Raw genomic sequence first — 21,055 nt, 5'->3', positions numbered from 1 at the left:
TAACTGTAGCTCTCACATGTATTACAGTTTGTTGGAAGGAGGAGAGGGTTGTCTGTGTTCATAAGGCAATTGTAACATTGCCTCAAAATTCCCAGATTCACCAGCTGGACTGGAGAGTAACCTTGAAACTGATGCTTGGGCATACCAGATTAGTATAGGGAACTGTTTTTTTACTGATGAGATTAGGGAAGGGAACTGATTTTTCACTTGATCAGGAAGGACCAATCGGAAGCCTAATACTTATGAGAAGTCAAGGAGGGTGTAGTGCTTTAGTTAGTTAGTGTTGCCTTATAAGAGCTGAGCAAGTGCAGGGCTTTAGAAAGAGAATAGAGTGATTACTTTGAGAGTTTGAACAGTTCTAAGGGAAGAAGTGAAGAGCAGACTTTGTGGAGCCAGGAATAGTTTAAACCTGTTTAGGCGGCGCTGCCCGATGCTGCTCAGTGCCAAAACTGCACAAAAAGAGAGTTATAGGGTTTTAAGAGAGAGAGATCAAGGAGTTTAGAATTGACCCAAAATGGCCAATAAAACTACAGCTTCTAGGTAGTAACCACTCCTCCAGGGACAGGCAGGCTATTCAGTGTTAACCACTCCCACTGGTGAACACAGAGACTTCCCTTTAGCCCAAGCAAGCACTGGCCTTCTAGAAACTTACAAACAGTTCAGAACAGCAAATCTGTAACTGAACTTTCTTAACTTCCAGAAAGTGGGAAAAAAGCAAGATTTTTTTTTTCTTTTTGTTGTAGTTTAAAGGTAGCAGAGATACACAAGCAGCAAAATAATCACAACAGTGCAATAAATGACCCCACACTTGAGTGCTAGGCCAAAATTAGGTAAAATGCAGTTTTTAGAGAAAAAAATGATTTTAAATTAAGTGCAACACAGGAAGTGCAGTAAACAGGCTCTAGATGTGTTCCAAGTACTGTTACTGTTACAGATATAAACTTTAGCAAGCCAGAAAATGCCAAAAAGTAGGTGGCAAAGCAGTAAAACTTTCTTCTCTCAGCGTTTTCTCCCCTTGGTAGGTGCTTCAGCAACAACTCATTTTATCCTGATAAGCTTATAACTGGACCTAATAATTCAATAATAGTATATTTGTTTTTTTTTCCTTATTTAATGTGTTTAATGTGTTCACAACAGATTTTAAGTTGATATAATATCACTGTATGCACTTAAGTTTTTGTTTTGACTCTCATATCAACTTCACAATGCCATTAATGGTCTAATTCGCACCTTAGAGATTGCAAACTTGTTTTGAATCCCTTTTGTAATTAAAAACAGTTTCCCACCTTGTAAAGTTACACTTTACCTCAGTTAACAAGGTAGAAAGGATCTGAGAGCTGTTTTCTTCTTGTAAAGGTGATGGCGGGTTGCAAAGACACAGAAGTGTTCACAGTGTGAAAGTAATCTTTGAACTTACCAGGAAGTACTTCATTAGAATGCCACAATGGAAGAAAGCAAGCACTGGCTTTGCAGATGTTGCTTAAACTCCTAGGACATCTCTGTGAATAAAGTAAGTGTCTTTATAGGCTAAGTAGTGCTGTAAATGATTTGTGAATTCTTAAATAGCTAAACATTATGCATTACTTAAACTATGAACAGTATCACAAGTCAGAGCTGGATTGCAGGTAGCTATGCAGTAGCTGTCAACCTCTTAGCACAACGAATCTGGACAGACCCAAAAATAATGGGGGAGAAAGCCTCAAAAATAGGGACAAATTTTAAATATTGTTCTTGAAAACTTGGAAAGTTGCTAGAGTAAAAAAAGCTTGTGTTGTCATGCATTTTCTGGGGGATGTGAGGTCTGAGGCTCAAATGCCTGTCATTATTTAATGAATTCATTCTTCACTAATTCACCACAAAAATCCTGAAGATCATGGATTTTATAAAGAACAGGTTAAAAATATGGGACAATAGTCTGGACATTGTGCGAGAATCTGTACAGTGGAGAGGTATGAGCTATAGTGCATATCTGAATAGAATGCACTAGGTAATATTAAATATTAATATAAGTAAATGCACTGAAAGGCAAAGAATGTATATAATATATTTATCCTTTTAATGACAACCACATGTTTAACATTTAATACTGGTTCTAGTGCTAACAGCAGTTGAGTTCTTCTAACAAGATTAAAAGTATAATATCTACTGCAGTTGAGGATACTGTATTCTAATTGCACCCAAATAGAAAGAAGTGATTATTGAACATAATTCTCTCTTTTATTCTCTTTAAATTCAATGAATGTAATTTTCATCTGCTTGTTTATTATAACATTTGTGTTTGCACATTGAGTATTAAGTGAATTAATGTATTGTAAAAATATTTGAAATACTTTAAAGTATTAGCTGCAAACATAATGCTATATAAAAACAATTTGTGGAGTATAATCTTATTTCAACATATATACACTAAATTTTTGCTCTTCAATTATTCATTATTAATACAGACATTTGAAGAGAGAGAAGGTGAGGGGGAAAGAGGATTTTTTTTTTCTACTAATTAAAATAAGAAAAAAATGTTTACATAAACATAGATATTAGTGAAGCATATATCAAAATGTGATAAAAATAATCTGAAACCCTGCAGATTTTCACTAGTGATAAGTCTTTTTAAAGAAGTGTGTGTCTTTGATCCTGATTGCTTGCATTATGTCGGTAAGCTAGTTATACACCCAACAGGTTGCAGGGGGGGTTAAAATTTGAGCAGGTGAGTATATTGAGCATATTTCCCCAGGAGAAAGTTTAAAAGGCCTTAAATAAATTAAGGAAGGTAAGTTGTACTAATTGAATGCTAGCCAGAGCCACAGATACTCTTAAAGACGTCTACTGAATACATTAGCCAAGACATACCTTATATTAATCAGGTTGGGTTATATTAAGGGATTATAGACCGTCAATAACATTGTTTTTGAGTGTCCAATTAATGTGCAAACCTAGTTATAGATGATAATTGTAGATTTAATGGATGTATTGTTTCAGAATTAGACAAAGGCCACTTCTGTATAGTTTTTTCCTCTTATATTACTCATATTATTTAAACATTCCATAATATGCATTTAATGCTGCTATGATACCAAGTCAAGTACTGATTATATTAGCTAATGCACTTCTTAGAAGTACTGTTCTTATATTAGTTAAGTTACAGTATAAGTGAAGAAGATGCATGTCCTATCTTTTAAGAGTACTTCTATCTGTTAAGAGTACTTCAAGATTATGTTGGGAATACAGAGCAAGCATTTTCATAACACTATTTATTAAGTTTAGACCAGTTATTTTCTTATCACCTGACATATACATTTCTCAACATTGTTCCTAATTTTGTCAACTGAGGCTTAAATAACAATAGCTCTTAATATAAAGCATAATCTTCCATTGGTTATAATTTGTAATATAAACAAAATTGGTAATACTTTTAAGTGTTTAATTCTTGTGATGTTTATTACTAAGATTATTTTTCTACTCATATTTTCTATCAATCATCCATACTATTACATGAAAAGGTTTTATTAAAAAAGATGTAGTTTTAAATAGTATAATATTTGTTAATTTAAGCTATATAAGGCTATTATTGATAATATTATAGTATTAATAGCATTAAAGCATGTGTTAATAGTACTATTGTTTATTCACATAGAATTAGGAAAGATGTTTCCATTTAGACATAATATAGATAATCAAAGTTATCAGATTGGTTATTAAACAAACAATTATAGTTAGATATTAATAAGAAGTTATATGTAATGATATAAACTAGTGGAAAATGTATTTTACATTAAAGGTTAGGTAGAATAGTGGATAGAGATTTTATGAAGATGATAGAGTGTGATTTGAATGATTATATCATCAAATCAGGAATGTTACATTCCATGTTACAGGTTGAAAATAGTTTTGTTATTTTTGTTATTAAATACTTTTTATTATTTGTTCATAACAAAGGAGTCCAAATTCAATATCTACCTGCTTTTAGTAAACCATTATTTCATTTGTCTAGACTTGATTAAGTTTAGAAATGGCAATGTTTAAATGTATTTCACTAAACATAAATGGACTAAAACAGTCCAATGAAGAGGGGTGGTTTGTTAAAATATCTTAGAAACAAAAAAGCTGATATAGTGTTCCTTCAAGGAATTGGTTGATTTGCATTATAATACCAAAGGAGAGGAACTATGATATTATGGAAAAAACATCAACTATTCCTAAAGTGATTGATTTTTATACTGACAAGAACAATCTGATGGCATTAGTTGTACTTGAAATAGACAAAATGTTTACTTTTGTTAACATATATTGGATTCCTGGAAATGGTTGTAAAGTAGCAGAAAAGTATTTAGATCTTATAACTTTGCACACAAGAGGTGAAATTCTAAAGGCAGGGGATTTTAGTTGCATACTTACAGAAAAGGACACCTCTAATGACAAGAAATCCAAAATTACTGCTACTGCTAAACAGTCATTTTTTCCTAATATGATGGATCTTAGAGCTATTTATAATTTAAAATTGGCAAATACACTAAATTATACCCATTATTCCTACAGATTTGGTACCCAAATAAATCTCAATAAAGTATTCAGTTTTAGTGGACTATACTCAAAAGCAGAAGTATCAATAACATCCTGTCCTTTGTCTGACCATAATACTATTACTTTTAAAATTAATTTAAAAACAAGTGAACTAATACATTGGCAAAGAATACCAGCATAGTTAATTAAACTTAAAGGATATAAAGCATGGTGTCTAAAAGAATTAGAATTTTTATGGATGTTAATAACAATGGCAAAGTTTATAATATTATCCTGTGGGATGCATTAAAAACTTACTTGTATGGTAGAACAAAGAGTTTGTACTTATCAAAAAGAAAGGCATGAGATAATGAATTAAAAGCCCATCAAACAAAGATTGATATCTTAAAATTAAAATTAAAACCCTGCAATAAAAGTATAGAACCAGAGTTAAAAACATTAAATAAAAAAATACATGGAAATATTAAATAATAAGGTTGCAATAAACTTAGGGAAGCTCAAGTTACAAACTTACACAGCAAATCCTAAGAATATGCATAGAATACCTACAAGATTAAAAGTGCTAAATAACATTAATCATATTTAGAAAATTAAAAGCATAACAAAGCCACTAATTTAAAAGACATTTTTGGAAGTATTCAGAGGGCATTATGATGAAATGAATAACAAAGATCTAATATTGGATAATACTGATAATTTTTAAAAGACTATTGCACATAAAGTTACAAAAGAACAAAATAATTTGTTAGGCAAATCTTTTACTATTAGGGAATTAAAAAAACAAATAAAAACTTTAAAAAATAACAAAGCTCCTGGCTTAGATGGTTTACTACCAGAGTTATAGGTTCATAGGTGTGTACTAGGCCAACGGCCCTGGAGCCTTTATAAGCCTAGCCAATAGAAGTGCCCTGGCATCTTGCTGCCATTAGTTCCTGGTGCATCTATCAAGTGGAGCCATTGGAGTGATCCCCGGGGTGAACTTTCTATTTCCCATCCACTCATCAAGATTTCTCTTGAAAAGGGCCAGCGAGGGGCTCTGCTTGACATGTATGGGAAGTCTTTTCTAGAGTATGGGCAGTCTCTGGGTTATGAACCTGTCCCTCCAGCATGTTCTGTTGATTGTGGTAATAAGGTTGAGGCCTCTGGAGTATGTGGTGTGGAGGGACTGGGATTTCTTTAGGTGTAATATTTCTAACAAGGCTGGGTCAGACATGGCTTTGTAAGTCAAGCAGAGATCGCCTCTTAATAGATGATATGAGACAGAGAAAAGCTGGAGTTATTTGAGTCTGTCTATGTAAGGCATGTGTTTAAGGCCTGGAATCCTCTCCAAGAGGTACTTTTGTGGCCTTTCCAGTTGTTGCAGGTGTTTAGTGAGGTACATGCCAAATGGGGCATTATACTCGATGATTGGTCTAATGAGAGAAGAGTAGAGAGAGATGATGACCTCTTTCTTCCTGGATGCAAAACCCTTGTTAATGAGATCTGCCTCATAGAAGGACTTTCTGACCACAGTGGCAACATGGTGGTCAAAGGAGAGGTTGCTGTCAACCTGTGTCCCTAGATCTCTTATGACGGCTTCAGTGTTCAGTGGGCTCCCATCAATGTGGTAATTAGTGGGAACCGAGTTTTTCCAAAGGGAATGACAACACATTTTTTGACATTAAGCTTAAGGCCATGGTTTTGACACTAGTCGTTGGTCTCAGTGAGGCCTTTCTATAGGATGTCTACATCACTTGGGGAGTTAATAATGGCTCCCAGCTTGCAATCATTGGTGAACTTGCTCAGCCAGAGTCACTCTGTGTTGGCCTGGACTTCTGAGAAATAGATTCCAAATGGGAGAGGACCCAGGAACCATCCCTGTGGGACTCCACTCGTGAGTGGTCAGCAGTTTGACTTGGAGTCTGCTACTTTCACACTGTAGGTTCTATCTGTGAGCCAATTTACAACCCACCTAATGATATAGGGGTTGATGCTTAGTTTGGTGAGTCTATCAATAATTCCTGAGTGAGGAATGGTATCAAAGGCCTTGGCCAGATCAAGGTAGGCTGTATGAATGGCTTTGCCCTCATCCACAGCTCTGGTGACTGACTCAAATAAGTCAACCAGGTTGAGCAGGCATGATCTACCCTTCACAAAACCAAATTGCATGGGATCCAGAGTTTAGAAATTCCCTATATCCTTGCTAATTAGGTCCATGATGATGCGCTCCATAGCAGTACATATCAGACTCATCAGGCTAATGGTGCGATAATTCCCAGTGTCTGTAGTCTCTCCCCCTTTATGGAGAGGGATGACTGTATCAGTGTGCCATTCTGTAGGGACAAAGCCTGACATGAGGCTGTGATTGAACAGGGCACACAGGTGTGTGTATTCCAGATACTGTACTAATAACTCTTACAAATCCTTTTGATGAAGTCAAAAGTTCATTACATATTCCACATTCTTGGAAATGCTCTTTGATCTCCCCTATTTTAAAACAAGATAAAGACTCCAAGTTATGCTCCTCATATTAACCCAGTTCTTTGTTAAATGTTGACTATAATTTTTTTATGGCTATTATAGCTAAAAGATTAAATAATATAATGCCAGGTTTAATGGGTAAAGAATAAACTGGATTGATTTTGGGGAAAAGTGCATTATAATATCATTAGAGTTGTTTCTTTAATAGACTTCACTAATAATAATAAAAAAGAGTTGTAGATTCTATCTTTAGACATTAAGGCTTTTGATACAATAAATTAGTTATATTTACAAAAAACTAATTTTTCATTAAAATGTATAGACTTAATAATGAAGTTATATAATAACACTTATTTCTTTGTTAAAATTGGTTCTCTTCTTTCTAGTTCATTTAAAAGATCAAGGGGAACAAAACAAGGATGTCCACTATCCCCATTACTCTTTGCGCTATCTATAAAAACTATTGTCACATTTATTAGAAATAATAAGGAAATAGTTTTGGTCAATGACTCATATAACTCTAAGATCCAGTTATTCGTAGATGATGTTTTATTAACTATTGGTAACATTGAACCTTCAATATAGAGTGTTGTTAAATCAATAAACTACTTTTGAGAAAATTTCAGGATTCAAATTTAATCACAACAAAATGGAAATAATGCTAATAAATAAAAAAATAATATCTAAGTTTATTTTATTTATTTATTTTATTGCATTTGTTTACCGGGAAATTCCACTGGGCCTAAAAGAGCCCATTTTCAGTGGAAGCCGGGGAGAAAAGCTCCAACGAGATACAGAAAAAATATAAACATTAATTAGTACAGAAGTAGAAACAGTGTTATAGATATTAAATATAGTAACATATACAGAATATATACATAAAAGCAGGAATCTAGTTTGTTTGATTACAGTAATATATATATATATATATATATATATATATATATATATATATATATATACATACATTAAAGTAGAATTCAATGAATTCAGAGTGGTATAAACAGAGATAGATTAATCAGTATTATTGTACCAGTATTAACAAGTGAAGATAAAAATAAATATGGAGAAAGTATCATCAGTCACTAGTAGCAAAAGACATAGGAGTTTAGTAATCATATACGGAGAGTGAAGAGGTTAGGTTATAGAGCAGAAACATAGCCAGGAAGAGTTGAGATGATTTTTCAGTATTTGTTTGAAGGTGGTGGTGCTGCCTGTGTTTTTTATAAAAGGTGGAAGTGAGTTCCATAGTTTGGCGATCGTGAAGGAATAGAGGAGATGACCAGCAGGTAAGGTGGGCTTATCTACTTTTAGAAGTAGATGATTTTCAGATCTTAGATGCCTGCTGGGATGGTATTTGGCAAGTAGATTTGAGGGAGCAGGACAGTCTGTGGGTCTGTAGATTATTTTGTGCACAGTAGTTAGTTGGGTGAAGAGAGATGGTAGGGGATTTCCAGCTACCCTAAATGTTTCAGTGACTTACAGTGGTGGGATGAGAATTTGGCCTTGGTGGCAAATTTTGCTATTCTGTTGTAACACATAGCAAGTTTGTATTTTGTAGAATTTTGGATATTAGTGAGGAGAGGGGCACCATAAAGGAGAGAGGGTAATAAAAATGTAGTTGCAAGGGTTTGTCTAGTAGAGAGGCTAAGAAAGTGTTGGTGCCTGTAGAGCATACCAAGCTTTTGATGTTTTTTTTTATATTGTTTATATGTAGGTCAAAGTTAAGGTTTTCATCTATAATAATGCCTAGTAATTTAGTATGTGGGACAACTTCTATAGTGGTATTGTCTTGAGCTTGTATAGTGAAGAGTTTTTTTAACAAATGGAGTGGTTTTCTTAGGAGTAAAAATTACTAGTTTAGTTTTTTTTTTTTTGATTTAGGGCAAGATGATTGTTAAGCATCCAAGATTCAGTAGAGGTGAGGGCATTCTGGGTAATTTGCTGGAGTTCAGAGCTGGAATTTGCAGTGCATATTATTGTAGAGTCATCAGCATACTGGATTACTGAGCACTGTGGGAGAGTGGTGTGAAAGTTGTTAATAAAGATGCTAAATAAGAGAGGACCAAGTATGAAGCCTTGGGGTACTCCTGTGGAAGTATTGAGGAAGGGAGAGTAAGACTGTTGCCATTTGGTGGATTGCTGCCTATTGGAGAGATAGCTGTTGAACCACTGTAGGGTAGGGGGAGAAATGTGGAGGGTAGATAGTTTAGGGAGGAGGATAGTGTGGGAAATGGTATCAAAAGCTTTGGGGAGGTCAAGGAAAAGTGAAGCAATTATTTTACCAGAATCCCGTGCCCGGTTAACTGCATCAAGGAAGGATAGGAGGGCAGTAGTGGTACTGTGTCCTGGTCTGAAACCATGCTGAGTGGGTGATAAAATTAGATTTTCATGCAGGTGGTTCAGAAGTTGGGCAGGGATGCATTTTTCTAGTATTTTAGAGAGAGGTGAGAGAATTGCTATGGGTCAAAAGTTTGTGGTGTCTGTGTTGGTGCCACCTTTGTGTAAGGGGAGAATGAATTTTTTTTCCAGATGTCTGGGACAAGGGATTCTTTAATTGATCTGTTAATGAGTATGCTTATGGGATAAGCTATAGAGTTTGCTGCTAGCTGCAGCAAGTGAGGGCGTAGATTGTCAGGGGCCAGAGTACAGGGTTTTAGCTTAAGTAAAAGTGTTTTATTGTGCTGGTGGGTATGGGGGAGAATTTTAGGTTAGGGTTGAGGGTAGACTTGTTTTCTGAGATGATTTGGTCATCAGCTGTCTTGGTGGTGGTACTGTTAACAGTAGGAAAGGTGGTGGTTAGGTTAGCTATGGTGTCAATGAAGTAGGAATTGAAGAAGGTAGCAAGTTCAATGGGGGGGGTTGTAGGTCAGGGGATGGATTGCTTTGATAGCCTGGGTGTAATAGTTGGCTGATGGAGAACCAGAATTTTTGGGGATTATTTTTATGTTGGCTTTGTAGATGGAAGCAGTGGTCTTTTTTATCAGTGGTTATTAGACATTTTGCCTGGTTAGGGAGTTGCTTGTAATGTAGTTGAGTTGAGGGGTCTTGTTTTTTCTGCCATAATTTCCAGATTTTATCCCTTGTGGACATTACTTCTTTGGTGGATTTTGAGAGCCAGCATGCATGGTTATGTTTTATTCATTTTTGGTGGGTGGGTGCTTGCCTATTTAGGATGTCTAGAAATGTTTAGTTAAGGAATTCAACAGCCTCATTAAGTGGTAGGGCTTTGAGGGATTTCCAGTTTACTTTAGCTAAGGTTTCATTAAATATGGATGATTGGAACTTAGTAAAAGTTCTGGTAGATTTGTATTGGTGTTGGCCTGTGGTTGGAGTAGTTTTGCGTATGATATATGCTGGGTGGTGGTCACTAATGGTATTAGGTAGTATGCCTGCATTGATGACATTGAAATGGTGGGACACTAATATCCAGTCTATTGTGGAGCCCCAGTTGTAATTTTTGTGAGGTCTGGTGATGTCTTCATCTAGTTGGGAGAAGTTGTAAGGATTTATGTTTTTTGAGGGGTTGCTGTGGCCTATATCTAACCAATCAATATTTACATCACCTAGAATGATGGTTTCATTATCTATATTTTCAGAAGTCCAGGCAAGTATGTTTTCTAATATTGGTATGTTGTTTCCTGGGGGAATACAAAGAGCAATTATGCAAATGTTTTATGGTTGTTAAGTTTTAATATAGAGATTAAAAGTTCGGCTGGGGAGAAGTTGGGTGTTGGTTTTGAGTAAGGAATTAATGTGTAATTGCTAGGGAAGTGTATTGCTACTCCTCCTCCTCTCTTGTTGGGTCGATCAACTGTCAGGCATGAGTAGCTTGGGGGTTGAAATTCAGTGTCTTTTATATATGATTTCAACCAGGTTTCGATAGCTGCTATAATATCTGGGTTGTACTTAGAAATCCACACATGTAGTTCAGGTATCTTGTTTCTAAGGTTTTGGAGATTTATGGTTAATAGCATAAGAGATTTGCTAGGTTTGCTGGAGCTGAGGGGGGCTGGGCCTGGATTGGGTTGCACATCACCACACTGGGAAATAGTGCTTAGGCAAATTGTGTAGGTTATACTTCTCATTTTTTTCCTAAAAATGGTGTATGATAAAGGGAGTATCTTTGGAGAGGTAGAATTTTCACTTTGCATAGTACAGAGGTATTAGCTGTGAATAAGCTAGGGTGGATGTCTGTGTGTGTGTGTGTGTGTGTGTGTGTGTGTGTGTGTGTGTGTGTGTGTGTGTGTGTGTGTGTGTGTGTGTGTGTGCGTGTGGGTGTGTGTGCGCGTGTGTGTGCGTGCGTGTGGATGTGTGCTGCAGGTGGGTGTGTGCTGCAGGTGGGTGTGCGCGCGTGGGTGGGTGTGTGCATGTGTGGGTGTGTGCATGTGTGGGTGTGTGCGTGTGTGCATCTGTGTGTGTGTGTGTGTGTGTGTGTGTGTGTGTGTGTGTGTGTGTAAGGCTGATTCAAGGTATTGGCCCAATCTAGTGTCAATTGGCTGGAACCTAGCTGTGAATAAGCTAGGGTGGATGTGTGTGTGTGTGTGTGTGTGTGTGTGTGTGTGTGTGTGTGTGTGGGTGTGTGGGTGTGTGTGTGTGTGTGTGTGTGTGTGTGTGTGTGTGTGTGTGTGTGTGTGTGTGTGTGTGTGTGTGTGTGTGTGTGTGTGTGTGTGTGTGTGTATGTGTGTGTAAGGCTAATTCAAGGTATTGGCCCAATCTAGTGTCAATTGGCTGGAACCTAGCTGTGAATAAGCTAGGGTGTGTGTGTGTGTGTGTGTGTGTGTGTGTGTGTGTGTGTGTGTGTGTGTGTGTGTGTGTGTGTGTGTGTGTGTGTGTGTGTGTGTGTGTGTGTGTGTGTGTGTGTGTGTGTGTGTGTGTGTGTGTGTGTGTGTGTGTGTGTGTGTGTGTAAGGCTGATTCAAGGTATTGGCTCAATCTAGTGTCATTTGGCTGGAACCCTTCATTGATGGGGTGTGTACACCTTTTAAGCCTTAAAACCTAACAAAAACTAAGTTGTAATTCACCTCTTACAACAGAAAAGCTGTAGGGTGTCAGGTTCTTCCTTTCTGGAGTTTTATTTGATTATGATAGTCAGCTTCAGTGGATGAAGTGGAAAATGTGTATTGTAGTTAATCCCAAGTGGGAGGGGGGGCGGCTATCACAGGAAAGAAACCCATGCAACTATTACAACAGAAACGCTGTAGGGTGTCAGGTTCTTGCTTCCTGGAGTTTTATTTAGTTATGATAGTCAGCTTCAGTGGATTCAGCCACGGTGGTGCAGCGGTAGCATTGTTGCCTCACAGCAAAGGTTCTCCCATTCGATTCTCGTCTGGAGCGCCTTCTGTGTGGAGTCTGCATGTCCTCCCCGTGGTCGAGTGGTGTTCGATAGACATGCATGAAATGGGCATGCCTTTGTTGAAGGTTGGGTGTCGAGCTGGCACCTCAGCATCATAAAAATCTACTGCCAAACATTAGCAGACCAGAGTTCCGCTGTGGCGACCCCTAACCGGGAAAAGCCGAAAGAAGAACAAACAAGTCAGCTTCAGTGGATGAAGTGGAAAATGTATATTGTAGTTAATCCAAAGTGGGGGGGTGGGGGTCACCTAGGAAAGAAACCCATGCAATAGCTGTGCATACACAATGAACAGAGGGGCAGGGAACCTAAAGCAGTTATAGGATGGAAAAACAAACAAACAAAAAAGAGAAATATGATGAAGTTAATTGGGAAAATAAGCAGCTTAAATATTTAGGGGTAAATGTTAAAACAAATTGAAGAGAATCAGTAACACTGAATTATAAAAAACATGCTAATAAAATCTCAAACATTGTTGAAAGTTGGAATAGAACATATTTCTCGGTGGAATATAGACTAATTTTAATAAAAATGATAATATTACCAAAGATATTACATATTGCTCAGTCATTAGTGTTATAGTCCTCCAAGAAAGTCATCAAAAGATCAAATACTGTATTAAAATTTTTGTGGCATCCACAAAAATCAAGAATATCCTATGTTTGGCACACTAAAGGCTGTGATGAAAATGGAATTTGGTTCCCAACATTGCTTTTTGCATAAAATCCACTATTTTAAACATCGTTACTCTTTGGTTTAATTCAACATATAACTCAAATTGGAAATGTTTTCATGAATCAATGTTAGTTTCAAATGTGGCAATGGATATATAATGTAATTTTTCATATAATATTAATATGGCATGTTGGGCACTAAAAGATTATTGTTTGAATAAAAGAAGCATTGCTAAACATACTTTGTGTTTAAAACGGTAATGGAAAGTAATTATCTGGTTAAGCAGTTGATGCTTTTGATTCTTCCTATAGCTTGTACTATACATTGTATAGAGCCTTTTAATGTGAATACAATAACTAGTCTTGAAAAGAGTCATTTTAAAAATTGGTATCAGTTTCTAGAGGGAAATAAGGTAAGTTCCCCAGAAAATGTTTTAGCTAAACATAATGTAAATAATACAAATTCATTAATTATTCAAATCTTGAGAGAGGTTGTACATAGTAATTTACAATTACCTTTAGTTATATATACTAAACCCATCCCTAAAATTTTAGAATTTTTTTTCAGATTAATATTATCTGTTATAAAAATAAGGCATACTTATTTATAATTTATACAGTTTTGAGAATTTACTTTTTAAGCTTTGTTGAATCCCATTGGAAATATTCAACAAAAATAAATAAGGAACCTTTTTCAGAGACTAATAAAAAGCTTTATTTAAAGTCTGCATACAACTCTACATCGTCTATTTATTAGAAAATATTTACTTGGAGGTTTCTACATAGACATTTTTTAATGCCAAGTAAAATATCCCTTTTCTATAAAAAAGAAAACTCGAGGTGCTGGAGATGTAATGAAAATTTAGAAGCCAATTGGAAACATATGGTTCTAAAGTGCCAAAAGGTTGGATTATTTTGGTATGAGTTTAGATGTTTTGTTAAGGCCTTGTGCTCATACAAATGCAAAATATCAAATTCTTTATTATTATTCAATGTTCTAATTCTAGATTCAATTCCTAAAATTCAAGTACCTCTCTTATGGTTGATCCTAATTACCGCCAGAAAAGTCATTAATTTAACATGGAAGAGTAATAGCTATCTCTCTTTTTCATATTTCATATGTCTAGCAAAACAAGTATGTAATAAACATCTGCAAACCTTACATACTAGAACTACAAATGTCACAGACAAGAAATTGTCTTGGCAAAAGCTTAAAGATTTATTAGAAAAATATTAATGTGGTTTCTCAGTTAACAACATTTGTTTTGGACTGCATGTGTGTGTGTGTGTGTGTGTGTGTGTGTGTGTGTGTGTGTGTGTGTGTGTGTGTGTGTATATATATATATATATATATATATATATATATATATATATATATATACATATACATATATAGTTTTGTATTGATTTTTATTGTTTAAACGTTTCATTGTTCTGTTTATTGAAAACCAAATAAAGTAAAAATGTTATTGAAAAGAAACAAACTGCAGAGAAAGAGTCACAATGTCCATGTGGTAGCAAGCCTTAGTAAGGGTCATTTCTGTATTATTTCTCAAGTTGTCACAGAAATATAGGGATGCCATTGTTTCCCTTTACTCAGCCCTCATTAGGCCAGTCATTGAATATAATGCCCCTTTTGTCATATGTATCTAGACACATGCAGTAACTGGAACACTCACACAGTTACCTTAATAAAAGGAAACAAGGTCTATATAACATATCCTACATGTACTGACCCAAAGTCCTGTCACTATACTCAGTATCCAACAGACTGTTAAGAGGTGACCTGTGTCTCGCATATAAGGCATACTCTGTCTCATTACTGATGGATTTACTGCACATCAACAAGTCAAATGGCATCATTAATACTCCATCTAAGGATCTAAATCTCTTCTGCAACATCAACAGAACAGTTTACAGGGACAGGCATATCTTGCAGAGGATACCGCTGCTGAGGAAAAGACTCACCATCCATATAACACAACGTTATCACTGTCCATTTTCAATGGCAAGTTAGATCTATGGATGGAAAATAGAAAATGCACCCCAGAATTGCCTCCTGTACTACTAATGGAACAGAAGCAGCTCCTAAATGCTTTATCCCATGTATGGGTCCCCTCAAATTATCTATGGTATGATCCCAGTTATTCTGCTCAGGGGTAATATATAATTACTGACCATGGGATGGGTAAGACCAATTTATAACCAAATGGGATATGTTATTTTGACCACAAAAAGGGAAATTGGCTAGGCTTAAAATGGCTCGCAAGGACAGTTAGGCTAGTACTTACCTGTGAACCTATGTGAACCTTTAATGCAAGCAGCATTAGCAGTGGTTGCTTGACAAAACATAACAGCTGATTTGCATCAGTTCAGTGGCAGAAACTGCCATATTGTTGGCAACTACTATTCATGTGACATTGAAATAGCTATGGCAGTAGCAGCAAGTAGCCAGCAATTTATAGCTCAATTCAAAAACATGTTCTTGAGGTGTAGTTTATCAATAGAACTGGTAGAACTGACTTCAGGCATTGGTACACAATTTACATCTAGTATATTTCAGCAGCTTATAGCTGACTACTGTTTCACTCATGCTATGTCAATTCCTCACCCTCCACAATCAAATGGTGAAGTGTAGAGAGCAGTCCAAACAGTGAAAAATCTCCTGACACATATTGAAGTACTCTAGTGTCCTTCACAACTTATACTTAATAAACAACTACAAACTGTTTTGCCAATGTCTGAGTCAATGTTTCATCCAAGAGTAATACTGTACTGTACCACACAAAATAAAAGTAATGACCACAAAGCAAAAGCGTCATACAAAAAAATATGGCCAGCATAATTCTGTACAACAAGTACCTGTTCTACAACCAAGTCAAAAAAATAGTGAGGCAGTACAGGTGTAACCGCGCAAAATTGTTTAGAGCCACATTCATATACAGTGCAAAACAGTGATTGCATTCAGTGTTCCAGATAACGAATCAAGCCAAACTGAGCTGCAAATTACCAGACCGATGCCTAGCAAATCAGTTACTTCCTAATAACTGCTCTGTTTCAACTGAGCATTTGAGACAAGGGCGGAAGTTCATATTTGATTATTAATGATGATAGCTTGAGTACCGTCCGTTCTTTATGATCCAGTGCTCCTGATTCAGTAAATTTCATCTTGACCAATAGCATTAAAAGTTTAGATATATGCTTTGATAACTTGTCTCAGACTGTTAGCAAATTCCTCATGTAGTCATAGATAGAGTTCCAATAATCAGTGTGTCTCCAGGACTGGGTACCTCATGCAAATTCCTGCATATTACCAGATATATCTGTTGTCATTGGGGTATTCAAATAGTGCAGTCATACTTTGCAACATTTCATATGTTGTAGCATTGTTAACATCTAATGTCTTTTTTCCATCATTTCAGTTTAAAGTACAAGTGTATAAATCCAAAATACGTGTATTTCTAGTTGTTGTTTTTCTTTCGGCTTTTCCTGGTTAGGGGTCGCCACAGTGAAACTCTGGTCTGCTAATGATTGGCAGTAGATTTTAACGGTGCTGAGGTGCCAGCTCGACGCCCAACCTTCAATGAAGGCACGCCAATTCTACGCATGTCTTTCGAACGTCACTCGACCATGGGGGGGGGGACATGCAGACTCCACATAAAAAGCGCTCCCGCCAAGAATCGAACGGGAGAACCTCTTGCTGTGAGGTAACAATGCTACCGCTGCATCACCGCAGCATGTGTATTTTTAGTACAAAATAAAAATAGGATTTTTTTCTTTGTAATGGAGGGAGATATCATGGAAAGTGAATTAAAGCTGTTTAGGCGCATGTATGCATTGTTTATATGTGCAAAGTGCTATTGCCTGTTTAATACAAATGTGTAGAGAAGTCTTACCCAAAATGCATTGCATGTACCGAACTAGTGGGCAGATGAATGTAAGATGGTGAACTTTTTATGCTGAGCTGCAATGTAGTTTGTAGCAAAGTTACCTGTTTATTAAAATCTAAGTTGAAACCTGATTTTTTTGAGATGGCTAGTAATAGGCATAGTCTGTATTTTATACCATAGTCTGACAGTCTACTCCTAGATTCATTAATTCAGTACTACCCTATTTCTAGCTAAACATTTTTAGTCTTGCACTCTTAGAGCTTGATAGCAGCAAAGACTGAAACTTGTTTTCACCTCTAAACCTTCATATTTACTCTCGTTACATGGTGGCAGCAAAGAGTGTGCATTTACTGCTTTTCTAGTTATAGTCCTTTAGTCACTCAGACATAGTAACTTTCTTTTACCTTCACACTCTCTTCTGCTGAACCCTTAATTTTTAATGGCAGCCATACCACTCAACCTGCAGACACTGAAAATAGGTTCAAAGTCCTTGAAAAATGTATAAATATCCAGCTAAAAATTGGGACATCTAAGAAACAAGCATAAACTGTGAATACCAGATAGTACATAACTCTTCTTAACTTCCAGTAGGGATGTGTAATATTACTTAAAAACATGTTTAAAAAAACAGAGTGACAAAAAATGTTGGAACATTATAAACACATTATCAAAGAGACAGTGTAAAATCTGTGGGCTTTTTTTTCTTCTTTGCAAAATTCTACCACACAAGGTTATTTATTTTTGCTTTTGAAAAAAGGAGATGTAAGACATGTGTCCTTTTTTTAAAATTACTGTTGACTCTAGCATGTTGGAAACATGGTGTCATTTTCAGTGTATTAGCTCCAAAAAATCACATGTGATGAGGGGGGATTTAAAAAATTGTGTGAAGGGGTAAATCAAGCCTGGAAAAAGAGACATACTTCAATAAAATAGGAATATCCTGTGCAAGGGTAAATCAGGACTAACATAGGAATGCCCCTCCAAAACAGGGACAATTGAGAGGTCTGGTGCAGCACTTATTTTCCTAGTGTAGTCACTTTCCTACAGCTATAAAACTTCATAATCTCCCTTCTTTAACACTCTTAACCCTTTGCTTCAGCACTTATACTCTTTCCACTCCTACTACTGTTACAGCGTCTGGTAGCAGCAAAATCTGTAACCTTCATTCACCTGTGGGCAATGTTTTTCATAACCACCTACTCAATATTGTTCTGAGACTTATGTTTTCTGCACAACTGCGTATACAGCTTAGAATGCACATTAATTTGCAGTCTATGTGCTCAGTTATTAGAAAAAAAGAAAATGTTTTATAGTCTTTAATATAGTAAGGCTGCCCCCTTAAGCTTGATCCTGTCCAGTTTTTGAAAGCCTACTGGGGTTAACCAGTTCTAATGAAACAAATGTTAGAAGTAAAAGAGGAGAACTTATTGTAAAACATTGCCATTGTCAATATTAACATGGCTTTTATTGTTGTCAAAGAAGGCATAAGTATGGCTTTATAATGTCATTGCTGACATCTTACAGTAAATGTCTTAAATGATGCTATGCAAACTAAGGGGGGGTGTAGAAAACAATGCCCATCTCAGTGCCTTTATATTATGTGTACTGCTACACACCTAACTCTTGATAGCAGTTAGAACAGCCTTTGCAGCAACAAAGTTTGCAATTTTCTTTCATCGCTAAACCTTTATACTCTGTCTCTCTCTTATTACTCTCTTTGCAATTGTATCAGCAAGGCTACTTGCCATATTCTTTTTGCTGGAACTATACTTATAGTTTCGGTAGTAGCAAAATCTGTGTTCTTCACTAACATCTGAACCTCTATAATTTCTTCAGTATTACAGTCCTACTCCATAGTGACAGTTATAACAACTGCATTTCTACTCTTGCTATAATTGCACCCTTTCTGCAACAATGTTTGTAACATTCCTTCACCTCTAATCTTTTTTCTATTATCATCCTACTAGTCATTGGCTACTACCTTAATCTTTCTTCAAATAGTTGCAACACTTGGTAGCAACAGACATCCATTTTGAGTATTAACCTTGATAACATTCAGGCAAACAGAGCCTCTACTGTCTGTCTAGTAGCATAACTATGCATTTTCTTTGTTAAGCTTGACAGGAAGTACTATTACCTAAACCCTTCTATCATTAAATTCTTCACTAAAGAGTTTATCATTGTCTAACAGTCAAGGTACCACATAATCTTCCTATGAATGTTTAAACTCATTGGTTAATAGCTTTAACCCCCCACCATTCTTCACCTCACTGCTTTGCACTCCCATTAAGTGATAGTTTTACTAACTGACCCATTTACCAGTACTACATAACTTTGTAGTGCATTTTTTTTGAGAAGTGACTTTAGCAAATGGAATTATGAATGTATGTTTGAATGTTGAATGGACAGAGGCAGTGGTTAGAAAGAAATTAAAGATATGAATAAGGGGTTTAGCTATATTTATTTTATTTTTATTTATTTTATTTTTGTTAACCGGGAAAGTCCGACTGGACACAGGTCCATTTTCAGCGGAGGCCCGGGGAGAAAAGCTCCATGATACAATACAATATTAGATAAAAACAGTACAAAGCAATTCTTAACATTTATAAGTAGTACAGAGGACCATTTACATGGCATGTGATAACTAGAAGAATATACAGTCAGTACTCTAGTAGAATATACAAGTAGGACAAATAATACAAATACATATAAATATATATATATATATATTTTTTTTCCCTTCAAAATATTAGTAGATATAAAGTTGTAATACATTTATGCTTTAGTATAACTGAGAAGTAAATAAATGCCCATAGTGGCATAAAATAGGGTAAAGGTATAGGTAGGATGAGAGTAAGATAATCTCTGTTAGGTATTGTGTTAGTCTAGAAACAGATTAGAGTGTTTTTCAGGTAAGGGATATAGTACAGAACAGTACAAGTGTTGGAATGTTTACTGCTGTTAGATTGATGAAATGTTAGGATGAATCTGTGGGATAGCAGTAGAGCTCAGTAAAGGAAAATGTTGTAGTGTAGCATAGTCCATGCAACTGAGCATAGATGTTGCTACCCTGGGGTATAGCAAGAGCAGAGCCAGATGTTAGAATAGTAGGATTTCAAGAGGTGTTTGAAATGGGTGCAAGAAGTAGTGCTGGTTATATTGTTTGGGAGTGAGTTCCAGGTTTGTGCTGTTGTGCAGGCAAAGAGAGATTTACCTGCTTCATTTTTATGTCTAATTACTTGAATGAGATTTTGGTTGCTAGATCTCAGGGCTCTAGTGGTAGTGTAGGGCTTAATTAGTTGTTGGAGGGCAGGTGTTTTCTCAGGGTAGTAGTAGAGTTTATGTGCAACTATGGCTTGATTGAGTCTAAGTAGCTGAGGAAGTTCCAGCCACTTGAGTTGCATTAGGGAAAGACAGTGATGGGATCTATTTGAGGAGTCTGTTGCAAATTTGGCAATTTTGTTGTAGCATGATTCCATTTTGTGAAGTTCGGTCAGGTGAAGGTTAGTTAAGATAGGGGAAGCATAGAGAAGGATAGAGAGGAGATGGCTTCTTGCAATAGTGGCTTTGGTCTGAATAGTCATGAACTTTTTATTTCTATAGAGTAGACCCAGTTTTCGGTTGACCTTTTTGATGGTTTGTGCTATATGGATATCATACTTTAGGTGGTTATCAATGTCAACTCCTAGTAGTTTGGTGTGGTTGGTTGGTGTGATTTGAATATTGTTTTTGGAGTTTATAGTGAGGTTATAGTCAGAGTTGGATGATCTGCCAGGGGTGAATATTATTAGTTTGGTTTTCTTTGGATTGAGAAGAAGTTGTATTTTAGTAAACCAGGTTTCTGCTAGGGTAAAGTTGTATTGGGTGATGGTGTGTAGTTCCTTAATGCTGGTGGCAACACAGGTTATGGTGGTGTCATCAGCATATTGAACTACTGTGGCAGTGGGTAGTGAATAAGAAATGTCGTTAGTGAAGAGGGAGAATAGCAGTGGACCAAGGATTGATCCCTGAGGGACTCCTATGGAAACTGGTAAGAGGGGGGACAGATTTTCTTGCCAGAGAACTGCTTGTTGGCGTTCTGATAAATAGCTGCTGAACCAGAGTATGGTGGAGGGGCAAATATTGAGACTAGATAGAGTGTTGAGGAGCAGATTGTGGTTA

The 21,055-nt window shown here is 36.2% G+C and overlaps 1 protein-coding gene across 2 annotated transcripts in view; it reads left to right on the top strand.

The window, feature by feature from the left end:
• LOC122807253 (G-protein coupled receptor 4-like) overlaps window positions 1-21,055 on the top strand; it is a 214,655-nt gene that overhangs the window by 190,759 nt on the left and 2,841 nt on the right. Inside the window, exon 3 of one of the 2 annotated variants that reach the window (XM_044078344.1) lies at window positions 1,357-1,510. The exons of the other annotated variant lie outside the window; for it this stretch is intronic. The gene's annotated coding sequence lies outside the window, so the exon portion shown is untranslated. The remainder of the gene's footprint in view (window positions 1-1,356; window positions 1,511-21,055) is intronic. 2 annotated transcript variants of the gene reach the window in all.

This window comes from Protopterus annectens, chromosome 7.part0 (assembly GCF_019279795.1).
Source record: "Protopterus annectens isolate FY-2018-M chromosome 7.part0, PAN1.0, whole genome shotgun sequence".
Taxonomy (NCBI): Eukaryota; Metazoa; Chordata; order Ceratodontiformes; family Protopteridae; genus Protopterus; species Protopterus annectens.
The sequence above is the reverse complement of the archived record's forward strand: the minus strand, read 5'-3'. Positions and strand labels throughout refer to the sequence as shown.